This window comes from Otolemur garnettii, unplaced genomic scaffold (genome assembly GCF_000181295.1).
Source record: "Otolemur garnettii isolate 467f Iridium unplaced genomic scaffold, OtoGar3 scaffold00067, whole genome shotgun sequence".
In the NCBI taxonomy this organism is placed as follows: Eukaryota; Metazoa; Chordata; class Mammalia; order Primates; family Galagidae; genus Otolemur; species Otolemur garnettii.
This window is the reverse complement of record NW_003852462.1, coordinates 10,189,102-10,210,988: the sequence shown is the minus strand read 5'-3', so window position 1 is coordinate 10,210,988 and position 21,887 is coordinate 10,189,102. Positions and strand designations below refer to the sequence as shown.

At 49.2% G+C, this 21,887-nt stretch overlaps 1 pseudogene across 1 annotated transcript; it reads right to left on the bottom strand.

The window, feature by feature from the left end:
• Positions 1-350: 350 nt before the first annotated feature.
• On the bottom strand, positions 351-1,226 carry LOC100965205 (annotated as a pseudogene). The gene has a single exon (XR_002774235.1). The product of XR_002774235.1 is annotated as a kazrin pseudogene (transcript).
• Between the last annotated feature and the right edge of the window lie 20,661 nt (positions 1,227-21,887).

Here is a 21,887-nt window from a genome sequence, read left to right as displayed (position 1 = left end):
CGCACCTTCTGAGCCTCCTCACCAGGATCCCACCACTCCACTTCCAAAGTCCACAATGCCCCCCAGGAAAGTGTTCTCAGCGTTTATATTTGCTGGAGATTTAAACTCCCTGCGGCGCAGGACACATGCTGTTGCATCCATGCTGCTGCCTGCACGATCTCAAATAAGGCAGAAAATAAAGTCCAGATGCCAGGAGAGCTAGGGATATGGCATCTGGGAAGAAAAGCGCACGCCAGTTCAACCCTCTACCTGGCCACAGCGGCAGAGCCGGGAGCAGGAAAGAGCCTTCGGAACTGGGGGGAGGAGGGACTGTGGCATTCATCCCTGCGGGGTGGGGGCCAAGGCCCGGACATGAAAAGTTTGCCACGGAGCTGGGGGCTGCGTGCCAATGAAAGGGCACTTTCTGCTGCCGGGAGGGACCCGCCGGCTGCGCCTGGCTCACGCTGGCCGGGGCCGGTGTGACCGTGTGACCCCGTGCACACGCGCCCAGGTTTTTGCTAATGACAGCAGCCTGCAACTCCCAGCCAAGGAGCCGCGGTGGCCACCGCCGGGCTGAGAGCGTTAGGAGCCCCGATGTGGAGCGACTCGGCTCCGGGCGTGGGGGGCCCGAGCGCGCGGCCGGCTCCGGGTCCGGCGTGCCGGCCGCCTCCCCTCCGCCCGGGGCGCCGGGCGGTCCCTACCTTGCGCGCCGAGCTGGTGGTTCTCCATGTTCGCCGCTGCCGAGTCCGCCGCCGCCGAGGCGCTGGCCGCGGCTCCCGGGCCCGAGCCGGGGCCGCCGCCGCCGCCGCTCAGTTCCGCCAGCCTCCGGTTGGTGGCCGTGAGTTCGGCTCGCAGGTTGGTCACCTCCTGGCTGGCCGACTGGACCGCCCCATCGATGCGGAGCGCGAGCTGCTTATTGTCTTCCATCATGCTCAGGATTTTGGCCTGGGGGCGAGAGAGGTGACAAAGAGCTGCATGATGCGCGGGGGGGCACGCAGCCGGGCACCCCCGGCTCTACCTGTTGGGTCCCCCGCGGCCCGGCTCGCCCGCGCCCCGACCCCCGGGCACCGGCAGCGCCGGCTCCTCGGGCGCAGGAATGACAGCGGCGCCTCCAGCCCGAGCCGCGGCGGTGGCGAGGCGGCGGGGGGAGGAGGAGGAGGAGAAAGCGGAGGAGGAGGAGGAGCAGCAGCGATCGCCGAGACCCCGGCGGGCGGGCGCCGAGAGCTGCTCAGAGAAGGACACCGCGCTCCGCCAGGCACTCTTTAAATGGAGCCTACCATTCGCCGCCCACTCGGGAGGGGGCCTGCTCCCGGGGCTGGGGGCACCCTCAGCCTCCCACGGCCCCCACTTCGGGGACACACCCCCCGGGGAGGGGGCAGAGAGCGGCAGCCGGGTGGGGGCCAAGGTGGCGCTCCTGGAGAGGAGTGGGGGGGTCGCGCGGGCCCAGGCGGGCCCTCTGTCCCCTCCCTGCAGCGGTGGGGCAGCCCCTGCACGGCGAATTAGTGCCCCGCGCCGTGCTGGGGTGAAGGGTGGGGGCGCTGGGTGCTTGGGAGAGAGGGGGCTTGGCTGTGGGGCCCGGAGTGGAGCAGGGGTGGGGTGGGGTTCCGGGGGGTGGGGGCGCCAGCCAGCGCCAGCTCCGGAGTGGAGTTCTGGCTTCTGGGTTCCCTCAACCGCCTACCGGGGAACCGAGCTGGTGCACCCACGCCCGCCGCCCGACCTGCCCTGGCCACCTCCGGAGGGAGCCCGGTCTTTCCCTCGCTTGGGCCTCCGGCGTTCCGACCTCCCCACAGCCTGAGCCTCCGTGTGTGCACGCCGGGTAGAGGGGCGCCCAGCCTTAGCCAGGTCCTAAGCTTCTTAGCTGGGCTGAGTATTGGCGGGGAGGGAGATGAGATAGGAAAGAACACGGAAGGCGTCCCTGGGGCGTCGTCCCTCTTGCCTGCCTCAGTTTACTGATTCCCCGTTCGCAGGAGAACTGGGGTAACTTAACGTTAATGAGCCCTTCCAGCTCCTCTTTCTGTCCCAGAGCACTGGCTCTGCTCAGTGAAATGGGGCCCTGGATTCCAGCCACCAGACCTTGTTACCATAGCAAGCTTCATTCCATGCAAATAGGACAATTTAAAACAGCCAATGTAACCCCCTAGACTACAGCAGGCCACCGTTCCAGCTCAGTCAACCTTGGGAGTGCAGCTAAGAGTACTCTGCAGAAGCAGTGGGGTGCGCCTGCAGGCGCAGAGGTGGTCTAGCTTCAGATTCAACAGCGTTTATTGGAAGCCTGTAACAACCCAGCCAGAAAATGCAAGCAATGTGCTTTCGTATCTAGTCCCTTTGGAGTAAGGGTCAGCGTTCCCATTTCAAAGAAGAAGAGACTGAGGCTCTGCACAGGGTTAAGACGTTTACCCAAGGGTCCCACAGAAACCAGGTGACACCAGGACTGGAAAAGAGTAATCATCTGATCCAGGTTAGTCCTCCCAGGCCTTCAGTAGACCTTGGATGACAGATTTTTTTCCTTTATGTAAAACCATAAAAACACTTGCCCCCTTCCCCTGTGACCACCAACAAGCTTTTGCAAGAGGGCAGGATTCAGTGGTGGTGCCCGTTGCTGGTGGACACAGTTCTTCACTCTGTCTACACAGCTCAGCTAACCGGTCAATGGGGACCAAACCCTGACCTTAGCCTCATTGGTCAAGCTCTGAGCAACTGGACCAACCTAGCCCTTAGAGCTGCTTGGCATATTTATAATCCAGGAGTCAAGTTTTTCAGTTAAGCCGTGGAGAAGCATCAAACCTCTAGAACTTTGTGGATGTTCAGAAGGGGAAAGGTATCCACCATGGAAACCAGCTTAGTGGTTCCTCCAGATTTAAATGTAGAATTGCTGTACAAACCAAGAAATCCTCTCCTAGGTCTGTGTTCTAAAGAGTGTGTTCGAATGTCGGTACACAAATGTTTACACCAGCACTAGTCACGATAGTCAGGTGGAAAGAACCCAAACGCCTGTCAATAGATGAATGGGTAGATAAACATATTGTGGTGTGAACGGACAATGGAATATTATTTGGCCATGAAAAGAAATGCTGATATTCCACAAAGCCTCCTCTCACAGAGAGAAATCAGACTGGTGTTTTCTGGGGGCTGCAGGGTGGGAATGAGGGGGAACTGCTTAATATAAATAGGCACAGAGTTTTATTTTGAGGGTGACGAAAATGTCTTAGAGCTAGGTGGTGGCTGCATAACATCCTGACTGTACTAAGTCCATTGAATTGTTCCCTTTGAAGTGGTTACATTTATGTTATGTGAATTTAACCTCAAAAAAGGAAAAAGTCATGTTAGGCCAGGCCTGGTGGCACATTCCTGTAATTTTGGCACTTTGGGAGGCTGAGGCAGGAGGACGGCTGGTACCCAACAGCTTGAGGTTGCAGTGAGGGATGATGCCATCACTGCACTCTAGCCAACAGGGTGAGGCCTTGTCTCAAAACAAAAAAATCATTTTATGCGCAAATACAAAAAAAGATGGGACGGGGCGTTCTAGGGACAGAGCTGGGTAAACAATTAAGAGCAGCACTAAAGAGCAAGCCGTGTGTGTGTGAGCAGATGTGTGCCCAAACCTCTCTACACAGCACGCCTCAGAGGTAACGGTCATTTATCAGATCTCAGGTCTCTCTCCACTTCACCGTGAACTTCTGGGCTGGGGAAGGAGGGGTCAGTTGCTCATGCTGTTCATCTTCATATCCTTGAGGCCTAGCCTGTAGTAAGCGCTCTGTAAATGAGTATGTGTGAGCTTGTTTGTGCAATAAACAAACTGACCCAACGTTACTTATTTTCTCCTCTGTGAGATCATCCCCACACGCCAGAATCTTCAGACAAAACAAACAAACAAACAAAAATCTAACAAGGAGCAAAGAAAGCAAAGACTCATTCCTTGGGCCCCTTTTCTCCTCATCTCTCTCTTTGAGGTTTCAAGAAACTTGCTAAAAAAAACCCCTGGGGTGCCTCCTAGAAGTTTAAAGAATTTCACTTCTTGAGTACTTTTTTTTTCCTTCACATGAAGAAGGGGGCTTTCCCCAGCTGTGTCTGCTTATGTTCACGTACACACAAAAGGACCAGATCGTAGATAGAAAGTCTGAGATCAGTTACCCTCGGAGGTGCCACTTGATTTAAACCAAAAAAGGTCTTACCTTTCTTACCCCCCAGCCTCTGCCCCTGCCTCCTCCCTGATCTCAGGTAAGAAAACAGTCCCACAATCTGTGACCCCACCCACTTGCCTAACAAGCTACTGCAACCCACTTGCCTGTTGGCAGGGCTGATACGCATTTACCACCCATTTCTTAGGAGATACATATAAATTTCTGTGGGAAGGATTTGAAGCTCGCTTGCCCACAGCTTGCCCTCTCTGGGGTCCATAGCTATGAGGATTTGACAGTATTATGGGCTCCATTTTGGGGTCTTCCCCTCTGCATGTTCCCAGAGTTAACCCCTACCTTATACCCTAGGTTGTGGATATTAAGAACCGAACCAATATGATCCCACTGTCACTCACTGCTGCCATCACGCACACCCAACCAGACCCCATCCAAGCAAGGCTCAGGCATTGGCCCACGTGCGGTTACCAGCTTCCACCAGTGCGTGCCGAGTGTCAGATCTTTCCGAGTAGCGTGAGTAAATTGTGCTATGCATATTTGGTGCCCATCAAAGCTTGCCTGGGCATTTTGGAAAGTCTGCAAAACCAACCTCCCTGTAGCTCAGCGGAAGGAAATGCCTAACAAGAATCAAGGCAAAGCGCCTAACCCACTGCTGACAGCCCAGCTCTGCGCACCTCCCTTCCCCCATAAATAGCACAACCTTCTAACCTAATGTCCAAACTGGGCCACTTTTGAGAGTGAAGGAGGATGCTATGAATAATTAAGCCGGGACAAGTGGCATAAATTGAAACGGCCCCAGGAAACCCGGTATGTACGGTCACCCTACTTGACAAATGAATTCTGTTTTTTGGTCCTAGGATGCAAACGGGATCATTTGCTCCAGCCCCCTCCTTGCTCACAGAGACATGGAGACCCAGACTCAGAAATGGACCATACAGTCTTGTTAACAAAGGAGCTGGGAGGATTTAAATCAAAGTTTTAGAAAGCAACCTATCTGATATGTATCATATGGCATTTTCTTTTCTTTTTTTGCAGTTTTGGCCAGGGCTGGGTTTGAACCCACCACCTCTGGCATATGGGGCCGGCGCCCTACTCCTTGAGCCGCAGGCACCGCTCTATGGCATTTTCTTGATAGCAGGTGAAGAGCAAGCGTGTGTAATCTGGCTACTGCCCCTTGCTGATTACGCTCTTGCTGCTTAATTCTTCCCTGACCTCAGGGCCTTTGTCTTTTCTCTTGCCTTTGCCAGGAATATTATCCCCTGCCTCTCTGCATCGGATTCCTTTTCATCCCTTAGATTTAACATTCAGCATCGACTTATTAACATATGTCACCCCGATCATCGTTTTGTTTTTTATTTGCTACTTTGAAATATAGACCAAAGGATTTGAGAGATGAGGTACCATGAGTTTGGCTCCTGGGAGGCAAAGGTCTTTAAACTCCTGATACTGGGGTTCCCAAAGCAATCCGGCTTATTCTGCTTTATCTTGGATGCCATGGAATTCCCAAGAATAAGTGCCCTTTCCTTTAGAAAATTTGATGATTTCTGTTGCATGCCGCAAAACGCCCTGGCAAGAACTGCACCATCCGTCTCCCAGGCTGCATGTACCCACTAGCCAGACTGAGAGCCTTAGGAAGGCAGGGTTTGGGTTCTGTTCTTCCGTTTGCTATCACTGCCTGGTGCTTAATAGATGCTTCGCCAAAGAGTTTGTGGTTGATCAAACAAATCCCTCTCCCTCAACCCACACAAATTCATAGCCACAAATATTCTCACTTCTCTCATTTAAATCCTTCTTATAGGCAGTCTTCCCCAGGCATTAGAGTCACATCTTAATTTTGCAAAAGACTTTCACAGCTCTCTTCTTATTTTATGCTCAAAACAGCTTCTTTATGCAGAGGGGGTACAGGAATCTGCATTTGCCAGATTAAGGCAATGAGATTCTAAGATCAAGTCTTTCCACTTATACTCACACATATTTGTTGAGGGGATGTGCTGTGGGCCAGGACTCCGGTACCCCTACATGTGATGCCTTTTCTCTGTGACTCAGTCAAGGACACAGTTTCTATCTCAGAAACTAGAGATGGCATCCACGCACTCCTCCCTGCAAGGCTTAGTGCATGGTCTGCAGGAATCCTTACCCAGGACAGGGTGTGAAAGGGGAAGTCTGAGAGAGAAGCCAGCAAGGGATGGGCTTCTTAGTGTAGAAGTCAGAACCCTGAGAGACCCTAATGCATCTTTGCATTGGCAGGAGGCTGCCCATGGGAGCTGGGGAGATACCCATGGATGTGATGGTCCCTCCTCCTCCAGTCTAGCTTAAAAGGCCACCTTCTGCAAAGTGTCCCCTCCCAGGCTCTGTGAGGCATGCCTCTGGACTTTAGGATGGTTCCAGTGTTTCTCGAAGCCAACATGAAGACCACCTGGAAGATAGGAACTCCCCAGGAGATGCTTGGTAACCCGTAGAAGCCCACGCCCCAGCCAGAATCTCTGGGTGTGCCTGGTGTCTGATCTGAATTTGCAGCAAAGTGCTCAGCAGGGTCTGACGCACCATGAGGTTTAAGGTTCACCACTCCGGACACCCAGGGCGGATGCTCACGAAGAAAGCACTGAGCCCGAGTGTGAAATAGGTCAGCGCTCGGGGAGCCCCAGGAATGGCAGCCTGATGGTGTCTGGCCTGGCCTGCATCTCCCCCACCCACTTCCACCCAAGAGTCCTTGGGGAGTTACCCTACTTCTCTGCAGAGGGATGCCGTGTTTATTCAAATTGTCACATGTGAATCTTGGCCCATCTAGGAGGTGTATCCCTTGTGCATTTCCACGGTTGACTTTGGCCGAGTGGGTTTGAACATGTGCTCTGGGGAAAAGGGCAGCACATCTCCAGACAGCAGTCAGGGCTCAGAGCTGTGGCTGAAAGGAGACGAGGAAGGGGACAGAACCATGGAGAAGAGCACGCAGGTGGCGGGACCCCCACCGCTGCACCGTTGGCCTCCCTCATAACCACAGCATGAAATGTAAGAATGGGAGAAAAAAATAAACCAGTGGAGATACTGCGGGGCTTACGGAGACAGCCCGTAGCTACAAGGTGGGAATGGGGTTTGTGCTGGTGTTGATTAAACATACATGTGGATGCACAGACCCATCAACATATATCAGTGTGGACACAGAGCAGAGTTATTAGCGTGAAGAATGACACGCTGGCTGCTCCTGACTTCACGAGCAATCTCTCATCTAAAGCTAGGCAAGTCGGTCAGGCGCGTCTCTTCTGTGTGTGTATTTAACTAACCCAGGCCTTTCTTGTGCATTTTTCATTTGCAAATAGTTCTTTAAGAATCCCTTCTAATTCCGCAGCTCCTATGTAGGCAATAGATAAGTATTAAGTAGACGTGCTCACGGCAGACAAACACATCAGTATACAGGCTTCACTTATCTGTTTCTTGGCAGAACTGCCGTCCCCCCTTCCCCCCTTCCTCGAATGTTCCTTGGTTTTTTGATGTGTCACACAAGAGAGGATGTGGACCGGAGCCCTTGGCTCTGTCACAGCCTCTTTGTGTGTCTGTGAACAACAGCAAGAGCCACACAAAATACAACACGCTGAGACCAATATTTCCACCTGCAGACGCCCATCGCTGTACAACCAAAGAAGGGGCTCGACCCCCACGCATTTTACCCAACCTCTTGTCCTTTCATGTTGCGGCTACATGCATGGGGTGGGCCACTGTTTAATTTTCCAGCACTTTCTGGAGCCATCTCTGAGCAGTTCCTCCCCTCCCAAAGCTAAAGGGGGTAGGGTCAAGTCTTCCAGCCACTCTCACGTCCCGTTGGTCAACTCCGACTTCCCAGAATCTTAGTGAAGGCACCTCTCGACAGCCCATAGGCAGGACAATCCACAGTGTCATCCCTCCTGGACACCACGGAGGGAGGGAGGTGGGGAGCTTCAACGCATAGGCTCTAGAGCTAGTTAGACATGGGTTCAAGTTCAAACCCTAGCTCTGTGACATTCAGTGAATTACCTAATATCTCTGAGCTTCAAGTTCCAAATCAGGAAAATGGGAATGATAGTGCTGCCGACCTCACAGACTTGTCGAGGAATGAAATGAGATGACGCCTGTAAATCATTTGGCAGAGCGCCTGGTGCCTAGAAAGAACTCAACAGATGCTGCGGATACAGATAGCGGAGACGAAGCTCAGGGTGCCGAGGATGCTCGTGATGAAGGCGGCGACTGTGTGTGTGATAGTTGTGCCAATCGCTCGTTCTCTGGGCATCCACTGTGGTCTGCCACTGCTCTCCTCGGACGTCCATTTCCAAAAACCCAGGCTGACTGCTCCCAGCACCGAAGATACCATTAAGAAAAAACTCAGGCTCCTGAGGTTTGCTCACACTCGCCCAGCTACCCAGCAGCACAACCAGATTCAAACCAGGGTGGGTACGTTCTAAAGGCCCCACCTTCCTCTCTTTCTTCCTTTCCTGGTCCCCACAATTCCTGAATGTGGTCTCATGCCTGCACATGCTAGTTGATGGGGGAACCTTCTGTGTCCCTCCTAACCCAGGGCCCCTTTATTCTCTGCAAAAGCCTCCGATCTGACGTGCAGCAGGGACAGGAGCTGCTCCCTTGTGGCCTGTGCATTAGTTATTGCAGCCCCTGGGGACCCATTTGGTAAATGAGTTCTTTGGTTCATAAAATGGTACTCCCGTGGCCTGAAATACTTAACAGACCTACCCTAAATGGGTAATTTATTTTTTTCCTCACCGGTAGTATTATTATTCCTGTGATCTCCATCCTATAAAAGTTGTTTCTTATGCTTTCCCGGGGAGGTCTAGAGGCATTTTTTAAACAGAAGTACATTACATTTGGTGAGAAGCAGCATCTCCCAAGCATAGGGGTTTTCCAGATGCCTTTATTGCTAGATTTTGCTGTAGGATCCTGATATCCCTTGATGACTCTTCACCAAAGGCTCTCAGGCCTGGCAGCACGTACTCCCCGTTTTCAGAAATCAAGAGCAGCAGGTGTAGGGAAGAGTCTTAGATCTTGCCCCTTGAGCCAAGATGTACCAAACACTTCCAGCACTAAAGTGCCCAAAATTAGCCAAATGGCAACTCAGTACACCAGGAAGGACTTGTACCTACGACCATCTGCCCTGATACTGAGAATTAGCTGTCCAGTTGTTTGTAGAATTAGAAGAGAAATATTTTATTCCACCATCAACTCGTTGAGATAATGTGTCTCTAGCCAGTAAGAGGCAAAGTTGTCTTAATCGACTACCCCTTTATTTGTTTACCTGCCTTATTTCCTGCTGGGGAGACATAAAACAATAATCCAATATTGGGAAGCACAGGTCCACGTTTTTAGCTGTGTGTGCCATCCAAGAGGGGGCTGTTTTTGCTCACGGCAACGTCAGCATCCTCAGCCATCTTGGTAGCAAGATAGCGCTCCCACACCTTTCTCCCAGATCATCTAGCTACCGTGATTTTTCCTTTGGAGAGACAAACTAGTAGGAGATTTGGTTTAAGATGGAGGGAAGTGGGGCTGAGGAAGCAAGGGAGGTGCTTCCGCCTGCTTCTCACAAGGCCTTTTCTGGTATCCGGCACTCACATCCGCAGCCACCTGGACCCCTCCATGCCCAGCCTCTCAAATCGCTGGGATAACCAGCATGTGTCTGTCTGTCTAGTCCGTCCAGACTCTAAAACAGCCATCCTGCATGCAAGATGCTTTACTCTCTGGAAGAAAAGAGACTGAGCTGGATTCTTCCCCTGGCCAGCCAGGAGCCTGCAGAAAGTCACGTTAGAAGGCTGGGAACCTGAGAGCTTCTAGGCACGTCCAAGTTCTTGTCTGTCATTCATTAGGAAGCATCAAACCAAAGTGTGAACTTAAATGTCTCCTGAAAGACGGACCCGACCCAGGCCTTAGCTAGCTTTTAGGGCATCTTTGTGCAAATTAGAAAGACATCTGTCCCCTCCCCCCAGGTAAACATCACCCTGCTTGCCCACAGGCACAGACTCAGAGAGGGAAACCTTGGCAGTCCTGGGTGTTAGCTCCCTGTGCAGCTAAGCGGGAAATGCTCATATATATCACTGACGAGGTGGGTTTTCACCTTCCTGGCTCAGAGGGTATCTATACTGACCTAGGCTCTATTTCTAAGCTCTTTTTGCTTTTATTACTTTAGTTCAAAGTTACACGTGCTGTCACACAGCTACATACACCTGTCTATGAATGAAGCTATTTTATATTCTTTGTTAAATTTCAGTGACAGCATAAATCTTATCCCTCCAAGGTTTTGTGAACGGTCTAAGGAGAGAGGCTACATGAGCTGGTAGATCCAAATCCAGTTTTCCTAGAGTGTGTTTGGAAGGGATAATCATGACATGTGGCAATGATTCTAGTGGGTTCTTGCATCAGGCACAGTGTTAAGTACTCGATGACAACCTGTGGGGAAGAAGCTATTATCATTATTCCCCTTTTACAGATAGGAAAACTGAGGCTCAGGAAGGTTAAGTAACTCAAGGTTATGATAGCGAATAACTCAGACTCAGATCCATGGTCCGCTCTTTACTCTCCTGGATGGGCCTCCTTATACCCAAACTTGACACTGGGATTGTTGAAGCAAATAGTGTCAGAACGATGGGATCTGTATACACAGGCAGGCTGAGGATGGCGTGGAGTAAGAAACCTTTCCGGGGAGGTGGGAGGGAGGGGAACAATGAATGAATAAATGCAAGTATTAGCCTTCCGCTCCAGGGGAGGCTGCGCCATTGGGAAGAGCCCTGAACATCCTTGGCCAGTGCTGTGGTTCCCATAGCGTCACCAATTTCCTGTATGCACAGCCCCAATTTTAATCACGAGCAAGGGAGAAACACACATCACCCGGTGTGGACTTCAGAATACGAGATCTGGGCGGGACCTCAATATCCAGTCCATGTTCAATCAAACGCCCTTGCTTTGCGGGTGCAACTGACATTTGGGGGAGGGGAGGACAATCTGACTGGCCCTGATGACCCACCAGTGGAGCTGCCATACTGAACCGTTATGATATGTTTTGTGTTTTTATAAGTGAGCACATGACCCTGGGAGGGGTGTTCAGTAAACATTTGTTGAACTGTATTAAACTGTGGAATGTGCTTCTTCCATCGGAGGGGCACATCAAAAAAAAAAAACCCAGACTGGCTCTATTTCCGATCCTTCTGCTGTGAAAACCTTCCAAACTCAATGTGAGGTGAAAGCCTCCACGAGGAAGCATTCCTTTGATCTTACTCACACGTCCTTTCCTTGATAGCAGACTTGGCAACCGACCCTCCCAGAAATTAATAATCCAGCCTTAAAAAAAAAAAAAAAATTCCTCTTTGGTTATCCCAGCCACTTAAAACAAAAGAAACGAAACATTTCCTATGGTGTCTCCCCCTCTTCCTCGCAACATCCCTGCTAGGCAACAGCTGTGTCTGTTTAAAATTGATTTTGATCTCCCAGGAAGGATCTGGTTTCTCTGCACACAGAGCTGCCGCTCGCTCGAGATGTTATGTGCCGTTCTGAGGAGGTGTTGGGGTTCAGCTGACTCTGCTGTAATTCTAACAGACGATCCACAGAAGCCAGTCCTCCCTCTGGGACACAGGCGATGTGGCACTTTAGCTGACCTCAGTGTGGGGGGCCAGGATGTGCCGCTGCCTTGGGAGTCAGTCAGCAACCCTTTCCTGTGTCCCCTTGCCTGTTTGTGGGCAGACCAGATTTTGTTCCTAGTTCTTTACACCCTCACACTGATGGTATCCCCTACCTATCTGCCCTTTGCCTTTCGCTGGAGTAGACAGAGAACCTCCCACCCCCACTGCTGTTAGCCTTGGCCATGTGACTTGCATTGGCCTTTGGAATTTTACTGGAATTTGCAGCAAGCCAAGGTCTTATGTGTATTTGCACAATTTGGGTTGGGTCCTTAAGCTCCAGGTAGCTGTCTAATTAAGCCCTGCTCCACAATGAAGACGTGTGGAGCAAATGGGAACCAGAACCACACCCTGGGGTAAAACCCAGCCAGACTATGGCCACGCTCCCCTAGCGTCCATATCTGCTGGTCCATAAACAAGAAAAATGAATATTGTGGGAAGCCACTGAGATTCTGAGGCTGCTTGTTATGCAGCAAAAACTGACTAATACATTATTAAAACTAGCATCTTGCCTTCAGGGTGTCATCCTGCCTGTAGTAGTTTTGCTAGGGCTACCATAACCAAATACTGCAGACTGGGGGCCTTAAAAACAACCAAAATTTATTTTCTTATAGCTCTGGAGTCTGGAAGTCCACAGTGAAGACTGGTTTCTTCTGAGGCCTCTCACCCTGGCTTATGGACAGCCATCATCTCCCTGCGCTTCCCCATGGTCATGTCTCTGGGTATTCTGCATCCCAATTGCTTCTTCTTACCAAAACACCAGTCAGGTTAGATGAGGGCCTGCCTGCTCCTACGACCTCAGTAGGGTTACCTTAATTACCTCTTGAAAGACCCTGCCCCCAAATGCGATCACATTCTGCAGTATGAGGGGTAGGACTTTAGCATATGAATTTTGAGGGGACACAATTGGGGCCACAACACTGCTTGCAAGTGACAGGAACTCAGTGTGCACAAGCTTAGGAACCCAGGGAAACTTCTTGGCTCACATGGTGGGGAGGTCTGGAGGGGGACCTGAGCTCGGGAACCCCAGGAAGTCCAGCAGAGCCATCAGGCCCTCCCTCTCTCGCTCCTGTCTATGTATGCACTGGCCTCATTTCCCATTCTCTCCTGTGCAGCTGACCTTTCTCCATGCAGAGGAGGCTGGGGCAGCATGACCAGAGGCAGCTCCAGGCTTACGCTGTTCTGCTTAAACTACTTTGGAGCAAAAAGAGTATTTCTCTCTCTCCCTAAGCTCATCACCACTACCAGGGCACGCGTTCCTTTGATCAATGACGCCTGGTATACGTGCCTGGGTGAGGTCCCAGGGGATCCAGCTGGTGTCCTCACAAGAGGTGCAGGGAGTAGGGAACAGGTGCCACACTCACTACTCCAATGCCCGCAAAATAAGCTGCCAAGCTTGACTTGTGGCCGGGCAGTGACAGTCATGGTCACACCCACTGGGCTGCAATCCCAGCAGTGACTTCCCAGGGGGTCAGCTTGAGGCAAGTGACTTCACTTCTCCAGGGTGTAGTTTGCTTCAAAGTGGGGAAATCAAATACATCACTTGATGGAGGATGGTGATGGGGGTTAAAGGAGGTCATTACACAAACCCCCAGCCAGTGGAGTGGATACTGCAGGGTTTCGGATTAAGCTACGTTGGAGGAAAAAGAGCATTTCTCTCTCTCTAAGCCCATCACCATGACCCCTAGGCTCCTTTGATTGACCAGACCTGGTGTACATGCCTATCTCTGAGGTTTCCCTAAGCTGTCCACTTCAGGGCCCATGACGTCACCTGCCCAGACTAAGACTATCAGCTCCTGAACCACACAGCTGCACCCCTCACCAGCCATTGCCCTCTGTGGCAGGGCCCACCCCAGCTAATGGCCCCCACTTGGGCACCAGTCCATGGCCAGTGACTTGGATTCAAAAGCCCAGCTCCCTTGTCTCCATTTGGGACTCCTCCGAAGGGCCATCTCGGCTCCAGAGCTCCCCCTAGGCAACAGGGCAAAGCACACTCCCTGCCAGCTTTTCCCTTGGCTCGATCCTGACTTCCTCCTCCTATAGTCATGTCTACCCAGAGCACTCCCCAGTAAACTGCATGCAGGGAGCCGGATCTCAGGTGTCCTGGTGGCTATGTGCTAGTTATAAGCATTGCCACCACCCATGTTTTCATTCATTCATGCACCACCCATCTGCTAAGGAACAACTGCAGAGGGCAGGACGGCGTACTAGCTAAGAGTGCTGACTTGTGTCTGGAACTGGATGGTCTGGGGTCCAATCCCTAGATGACCTCCACCAAGCTGAGAGCTTGCCTTCTCTGTGCCTCAGTTTTCTCATTTGTGCAGTGGCAATACTGAGAGTTTCTGTCATACTGAGTTATCATGAAGATCATATCAACTGATAAGGATAAAGGGCTTAAAATTGTACCAGGCACAAAGCATGTGCTTGTGGATGTGTGCCACTCTGCTTTCCACTGTGCTGGGGGTGCAGGGCTGGGGGAGACCCGGTCTCTCCTCTTGCAGTGCTCATGGTCCCAGGGGGGTTCCAACATTTTTCTTTTCTGCTGCACATGGAAAGAGTTGTCTTCTTAAATACAAAAGAATGGAAAATCAAGCATTTCATGGACTCCATACTACATGGAACCTTGTAGATGAACAGCAGTGGCCCGCAGAAGAGAAAAACTCAATGAAATTCAAGAAGAGAGAGGAAGGAAGGGGGCGTGGTAAGTTCCCACCTAACAGTATAAGGTATGAGTCAATGACACACTTTACAACGACGACTCAGACTTTAACTTTACAAACACAAACAATGTAACCTAATCATGTGAATCTGAAATAAACATCAAAAAAATACACAGACACTAACCAAAGAGGATGAGCAAAAAAAAAAAAAGGTCTGTGGATATTTTTCATGATATGTAACACCAGAAATAGGCAGAACAGTCCTCAAATAATCTGCAGGCAGGCAGGGTAGCACCTGTGGCTCAAGGAGTAGGGCGCCGGCCCCATATACCAGAGGTGGCAGGTTCAAACCTAGCCCTGGCCAAAAAAAAAAAAAAAAGCCTGTGAATAAAGAAATAATAATTTGTATGCAGATGGCAGGCTGTAGTTTGGACATTTCTGGGTGGCTGAGACAGATGAACAAACTTTTGTGCAGGGCAGAGCTCAATTCTGTACCCCTTTACGAGCACTCTTTTTAATGAAGATATGTTGTTTATTGATTCTTTCAACATCACGTAATAAGGATTCATGAAAAATAAAAGCTATGTGTTTTTTTTGCTCTTATCACGAAAATTCTTAGGGGTGGAGGGAGGGTGATTCAAGGGATCAGCTCTATGGTTTATCTTACAAGGGTATAAGTGAATCTTTCTAAAAGTAGAATATAAACGTCTTAACGCAATAACTAAGAAAATGACACGAAGGCTGTGTTAACCAGTTTGATGAAAATATTTCAAATTGTATATGAAAACAGTACACTGTACCCCATGATTACATTAATGTACACAGCTATCATTTAATAAAAAAAAATGTAAAAAGAAACCCCAAACCCTTTATAGACCAGTTCAAAGTACAAGAGTCCTAAATCTCTCTTCAAAGTCTAGCTGGGGATGCTCCCTGCCCCCACCCTGTGACTGAGCAGAACTGCAGGAGGGACCGTCCCTCCCCAGAAGAGTCTGTCTCTCCAAGGCCTATGCACAGGTCCCAGATGTGGGAGCAGTTCTTTGTAAAGGAAAATCTCCTCCCGCTGTTTGAGAACCCCCTTTGCAACCTGAGCCCACTGATCTGGGGGGTTTATAAGATGCAATGAAAAATTCCCCAATTTTTAAGTTGGAAGAGTCAGTTCCTAAAGCCTCTTCAGTTCAGCCCTCTCATTTGGTGGAGGAAGACAGAAGCGAGTGTTGATTATTTTCCAAACAGATATGCTTTACCTCTTTCCCGTGCAGTTCCCCAAATTGTGGTATATGTATACCGTGGAATACTATTCAGCCATAAAAAAGATGGAGACTTTGCATCTTTTATGTTTACCTGGATGGAGTTGTAACACATTCTTTTCTTAGTAAAGTATCTCAAGAATGGGGGGAAAAGTATCCAATGTATTCAACACTAATATGAAACCAGTATGTAAACATTTACATCTCCATACGAATGATAAAACACAAATATAGTCTAGTAAAGGGGAAGGGCGGGGAGGGAGGGAGAGGGGAAGGAGGAGGGCATTTGGTGGGATTTCACCTAATGGGCACAATGAAAGGGTGTATTTTAAAATAAGCAAGAGTAAATTGTAAATGTCTTACCACAAAACATACATCAATAGATAAAATATAATGGCAAATCTTCAACATTGCTGGGTGGTGGAAAGAGCCCAGGAGGGGATTCTTTTCACTTGGTCTAGAAAGTCATTTTCTTTTATTGTTGGGGCTTCATGGAGAGTACAAGAAGCCAGGTTACACTGATTGCATTTGGGAAGTCATTTTAGTTCCAGGGAATTACGGGCGGTTATTGACCTCGCCAAGCTTGAATTCTCTTGCTTGTGGAATGAGGATGTTGGGACCTGGATTAAGATAGGCGGGTAAGTACCCAATACAGGTCAGACGTCAGGTGCTTTCCAAGTCGCCGTAGCTACAGCAATGAGAAAAGCAGTAGAGGCAAAGCTCCTGCCCGTGGGCATCTTGCCCTCTAGCCTGGGTGGTGAGAACCCGACGCCTCTGCCCACCAGGGTGTGCTCCACCTGTGGGTGGGGGATGGGGGAGCAGCTAAAGGCCAAGGAGGAGGATGAGGAGAGAGTGAACTTGGGCTTCTGTTCTACATGGGGTGGTCAGGGACCCTTACTTCTCCAGTCAGGTGCCCTTTGAGCACATGAGGGAACAAACCAGGTCGATATTTTAGAGAAACCTTGCTCCAGGGAACAGGCAACAGCCAGTGCAAAGGCCCAGAGGTTCGAGAGTCCCTGGCTTGTCTGAGAATCACTGGGGCAGCCGTCACGGTGGGTACGGAGCAAGGGCAGCAGGGGTGAGCAGATCAGGCCACAGGGAAGCAGGACCAGATCGGGTCTGTGTGGGAGTTGTAAGGATGTATCAGGACCTCGGCTCTTACTCTGAGTGAGAGGGAGGCCACCAGGGGGTGTTGAGCGGAGGAGCGACATCAGATGATTTGTGCTTAGCACTCCAGTTGGTGCAAATAATCAACACATTGAACCCCACAAAGGCACAAATGTATTCATGATCTATGTGTATCATGAAGGAAAAAAAAGAAAAGAAATCATATGTGTACATAATCAAAAACACAATAAAATCATATATACAGTAAAAAAAAAAAGCTCCCCTGGCCAAGCATGGTAGCTCATGCTTGTAATCCCAGCACTCTGGGAGGCTGAGGCAGGTGGTTTGCTTGATCTCAGGGTTCAAGACCAGCCTGAGCAAGAGCAAGACCCTGTCTCTTCTAAAAATAGAAAAATAAGCCAGGTATTGTGGTGGGCACCTGTAGTCCCAGCTACTTGGGAGGCTGAGGCAAGAGGATCGCTTAAGCCCAGGAATTTGAGGTTACTGTGAGCGGTGATGCCATGGCACTCTACCCAGGGTGAGAGAATGAGATTCTGTCTCAAAAAACCAGAAACAGCAACAACAAAAAAAGTCCCCCTGGCTGCTGTGTGGAAAAGGCAGTCAGGAGGCAGGAGTAGAGGCAGCTAGTGCCATGTCCAGCCAGGCACAAAGGTGGACAGAAAGCCGGCAGCTGGTGTTCGGGGGCGGGGGGCAGAGCGTGCAGACAAGTGATTGTTCAGATAAACGTCCACTGTCTAGGGTATCTAGGTGGGGGCACAGGCCTTGCTGACAGCTTAGTGACAGGCTGGGCACAGAACATGCAAGAGGAAGGCTTTGGATGTGAGCGGAAGAAGGAAAACGTCGCCTACAGAGGGGGAGGAGCAGGCGGGGGTGGAGTGTGTGCTGCCTGTGAGATGCCTGCTGGACATCCCAGTGGGCACACCAAGTGGGCAGCCGGGGCCATGAATTTGGAAGTTAGCAGCATCTAGGGGATGTTCAGAGACTGAAGACGGGATGAGATCTAACAAATGTGTGTCGACGTAGACGGGAAAGCCCCCATCATTTGGAGGTCAAGGGCACGAGGAAAAACAAGCAACAGCAGAAGCAATAAGGGGGGTGGGAAGCAAAATCAGGTGTGGTGTCACCAAAGTCGTGGGGAGCAAGCGGCCTTCTTGAAGCCTTCTGATAGGCTCAGTGGTGAGAGTAGAGGATTGGCCCAGAGTCTGGAATGTAGAGGTCAAGGTGGGCCTCCCAAGGCAGTTGGGAGGACTTACATGGGCTGACACACACGCACGCCCAGCTTTAAATCTGGTGCAGAGAGGTGCTCCTTAAATGTCCGTCCCTTTTGTCCTAATCCAGCCCCTACCACACAATGTGTCCAACTCACAGCCATGGGTCACCTGTCCTTAATCTCCCCCACCCTCCCACCAGCATCCATCACACAATTCTTCCTTATACATGGTTACGCTACTAGCATAGTTTAAAGATACATTCACCAGTGATGGTGAAAACTAAGCCGACTTCAACACAATTTAATTACCCCGGAAGTCTCAGAGACAGTGAATTTGCAAAAATCCTGAATAATATGCCATGAAAAAGATGTCGGGTCCCCGTAGCTGTGAGTCACAATCGGGTACTAATTATCCCTTACTTGGAAATTAAATGAGCAGATTTTCCCCCTACTTGGCAAAGGTCTATATGATGTCCTAGGAAATAATAAAGTGAACAGACCCCGTATGAAAGGCAGCGGGCAGCCTCACACTGGGTTCCCTGCTGCTTATTAATACCAGTGTATTGCATTAAATTAGAGAGAAGAGTCTTTTCACAGGAGTGCTAAGAATTCTGTCTAGCTGCTGCGTGAGGCCCCTGGATCCTGTGCCTTACACAGGAACGCACCAGCGACTCGGTTTGTTCCTGTTAATTCTCAATCAGGTGATTAAAGCATGCTTTAAAAAAAAAAAAATTCAGGGCTTGGGGCCTGTAGCTCAGTGGCTACAGTGCCAGCCACATACATCGGAGCTGGCAGGTTCGAATCCAGCCCAGACCTGCCAAACAACAATGACAACTACAACCAAAAAATAGCTGGGCATTGTGGTAGGCACCTGTAGTCCCAGCTACTTGGGAGGTTGAGGCAAGTGTATCGCTTAAGCCCAGGAGTTGGAATTTGCTGTGAGCTGTGATGCCACGGCACTCTACCCAGGGTGACAGCTTGAGACTGTCTCAAAAAAAAAAAAAAATCCCAGTACTGGTCAAATAGTATGCTTATCTTACCATTTGTAAGTACACTCATGAGTAAGAGAACTATAATTTTTGAGCATTAATAGGTGTTAGGGATATTTCTCCCTCATTGTGTCCTCTTGAAATTTAATGATTCTAACACCGCCACAGAAAGGCAGGTGTTATCAATACTGTTACAAGCTGAGTTTTCAAGAAATAGATTCCAAGAGCCATATAGGCAATGCTTGGCAGAGGTAGGATTTGAACTCCAGGAGGCTGGAGCAGTAAGCCTCTTCTGCACTGCCGTCTAAGGAAAGATTGATATCTCAAGTGGAGCATTAGGTGGTTCTGCTATAATGTTTGACTTACATTTTTATTAGGTAGGCTCTGGAGATGGGAAAAAAAATAAAAGGACAAAAGTCTTGGTCCCTGGCCTCAATAAGTATACATTATATTCTCATAAAGTGGGAATGATCATACTTACCTGCCTGGCTCCAAAGGGTCATTGCAAAGTTCAAGTACATTAATGAACATGAAACCATTCTCTTTCCTAAATAAAATAAGGGCTGTAACAAGGAGCTGAGTTGGGAAAAAAAATAAATTCATAAAGCACATTAATATCAACATATTTTCAAATGGTGAATCAAATCCTAATAAGTGACCCCATTGACTATTCTGTCCTACGTTTTAACTTGGATATGAATGGCCCACTTTGCCCCCAAAGCAGCATGCATTTTTTTTCATTTCAGTTGACATACATCCACTCTGCTCCTAGGACTTGATGGGAATGAATAAATACCTTTCCTGTTCAATTAAATGATCACCCAGAATTTACAAAGACATATTTCCATGAGCAGACTCCCACATCGATGACCTTTGAGATCACAAGGGCTGATGTCAATTTTTCCGATTGCTTCTTATCTTCCTGTGTATCACTTTCCCTAAAAATTCTGTCAGTTAGTGTATTTAAATTCTTCTCTCATCTCCTCATTGCACCGCTATTTACAACAATGAGTCACAGCTGAAAGGGACTGAAATACCACGGGCTGCTTTTAACATATGCCAGCAAGAAGGGAGCTTCACAGTTGGCAACGGCTAGTGCGTGGCAGGGGCGAGGTTTCCACTACTGGCGTGAAATGGAACTTGAAATTGCCATTAATTACTTTCCCGGGCCTCGTTCAAGTTGTTTTCCTTTGTAATACAACCTGATATTCTATATGAACAATGGCAAACATGTACTGGGTGCTCATTACGTACATGAGGCACTCTCTAAATTTTCCAACAAGTGGGAGGTAGATACTTTTATTATCCTCACCGCACAGGTGAGAACACTGAGGTTTTGAAAGGTTAAATAACCTACCTACAGGTATTTAGCTAGTAGGCCATAGAGGTGGAGTTTGAACCCAGAGCTCGGACTTTTGACTATCAGGACCCCAGCTCTGCTGGTCGTGACACCGCTGACAAATCGCTTTGCTTTTTTAAACTTCTGTTTTCTCATCTGTAAAATGGGCACAATAATGATCTTGGCCTCATCTCTCTTAGGGTTGTCATGAGACTAAAGGAGTTGCTGGCTGTGAAAAAGCTCTGTGAATGATGAAGAATGCAACGATCACGCATCATGATTAGGAGGTAAACCCAATGGGTGAAATCAATCCATGGAATCCAAGATCACTCAACCACCAGGCTCACACGGGCTCGCCTTTAAGACTAAAACCAGATTTGTTCAAAGAACCAGTTGCCTGTTCTGACCACAGGCCGGCCACCAGCCGTTGAGGGGCTGGTTCCAAGGGGCTCCCCCCTCCCCAGTGATCTGATCTTGCAATACTACCATTGGAATCCAGCCCTTAGCCACCCTCGAAGCTACTTCTCACCTCCCCTCTGTGCCAGCAAGATTAGTTTTGCTACCCTCTTTGATTGGTGGCACATTTCCAGACTGAGTGTGTCTGTGCACGCGATCTTTATGCTTAGATTTATTAAAGCCACTGTTGGCTTAATGAATTACCGCAATCCAATGAGCCTGTAGATAGCTTGTGTTTAACTTTTATGTGGCTGCCCCCAGAAACCAGCTTGAAAAGCAGAAATCAATGATTGTGACAAAATCTCGATACAATTTATTTTGAATGTTCAGTTTGGGATTTGATGTATGCCATTGTCAGATATATTTTATGTTCTCAGATGAATTTTATACGTACTGATTAAAGGGAGTTAGCAGGATCAGTGGGATACGACTTGACAAACCTTAAAAGAAAAGTGTTCCATCCATGGCACGCTACTTTCTAAGCGCACTCTTTTCATATTTTGAGCAGCAGCAACAGTACCTGCATCTTCATACTACCAAAGGGAGGCCCTATTTACCAGTTCTTCAATTAATTAGTCAAAACGCATTTAATTAATTATACCCACTGTGAATATCTGATTCACCTATAATTGGGTAGCACACAGGCAGGAACCAGGTGGTGTGGGGAAGAGGAGTGGACAATGGACTTTTCCTACCGGAGACCTTGGTCTCAATAAGTATTATTAGCTCTTGGATTTTTTTTTTTTTTGAGTCCTGTACCAGCTATACTATTTAGAAATAACCTGTTCATAAGCAACACCTGCAGATTAGCATAAAGTTCCTATTTAGAGAGGTGTCTAGACAGAACCTAAAATAAGAACTTTAAATCTTCAGCATTCAGTGGCAGTAGGCCATAGACTTTCATGGAAACCAAGACCAGATGGCTTTTTAATTTTTAGCACTGATCAATTTATTACATAGAAGCCCCCAAATGGAATGAAGATGGGTTTGAAAAAGAACCTGACTTTATATCCTCTTCAGAATGTTCCTTTCATTGGTCCATATGTCCTTTTTTCCTTCCTTCCTTCCTTCCTCCCCTCCCTCCCTCCCTTCCTTCCTTC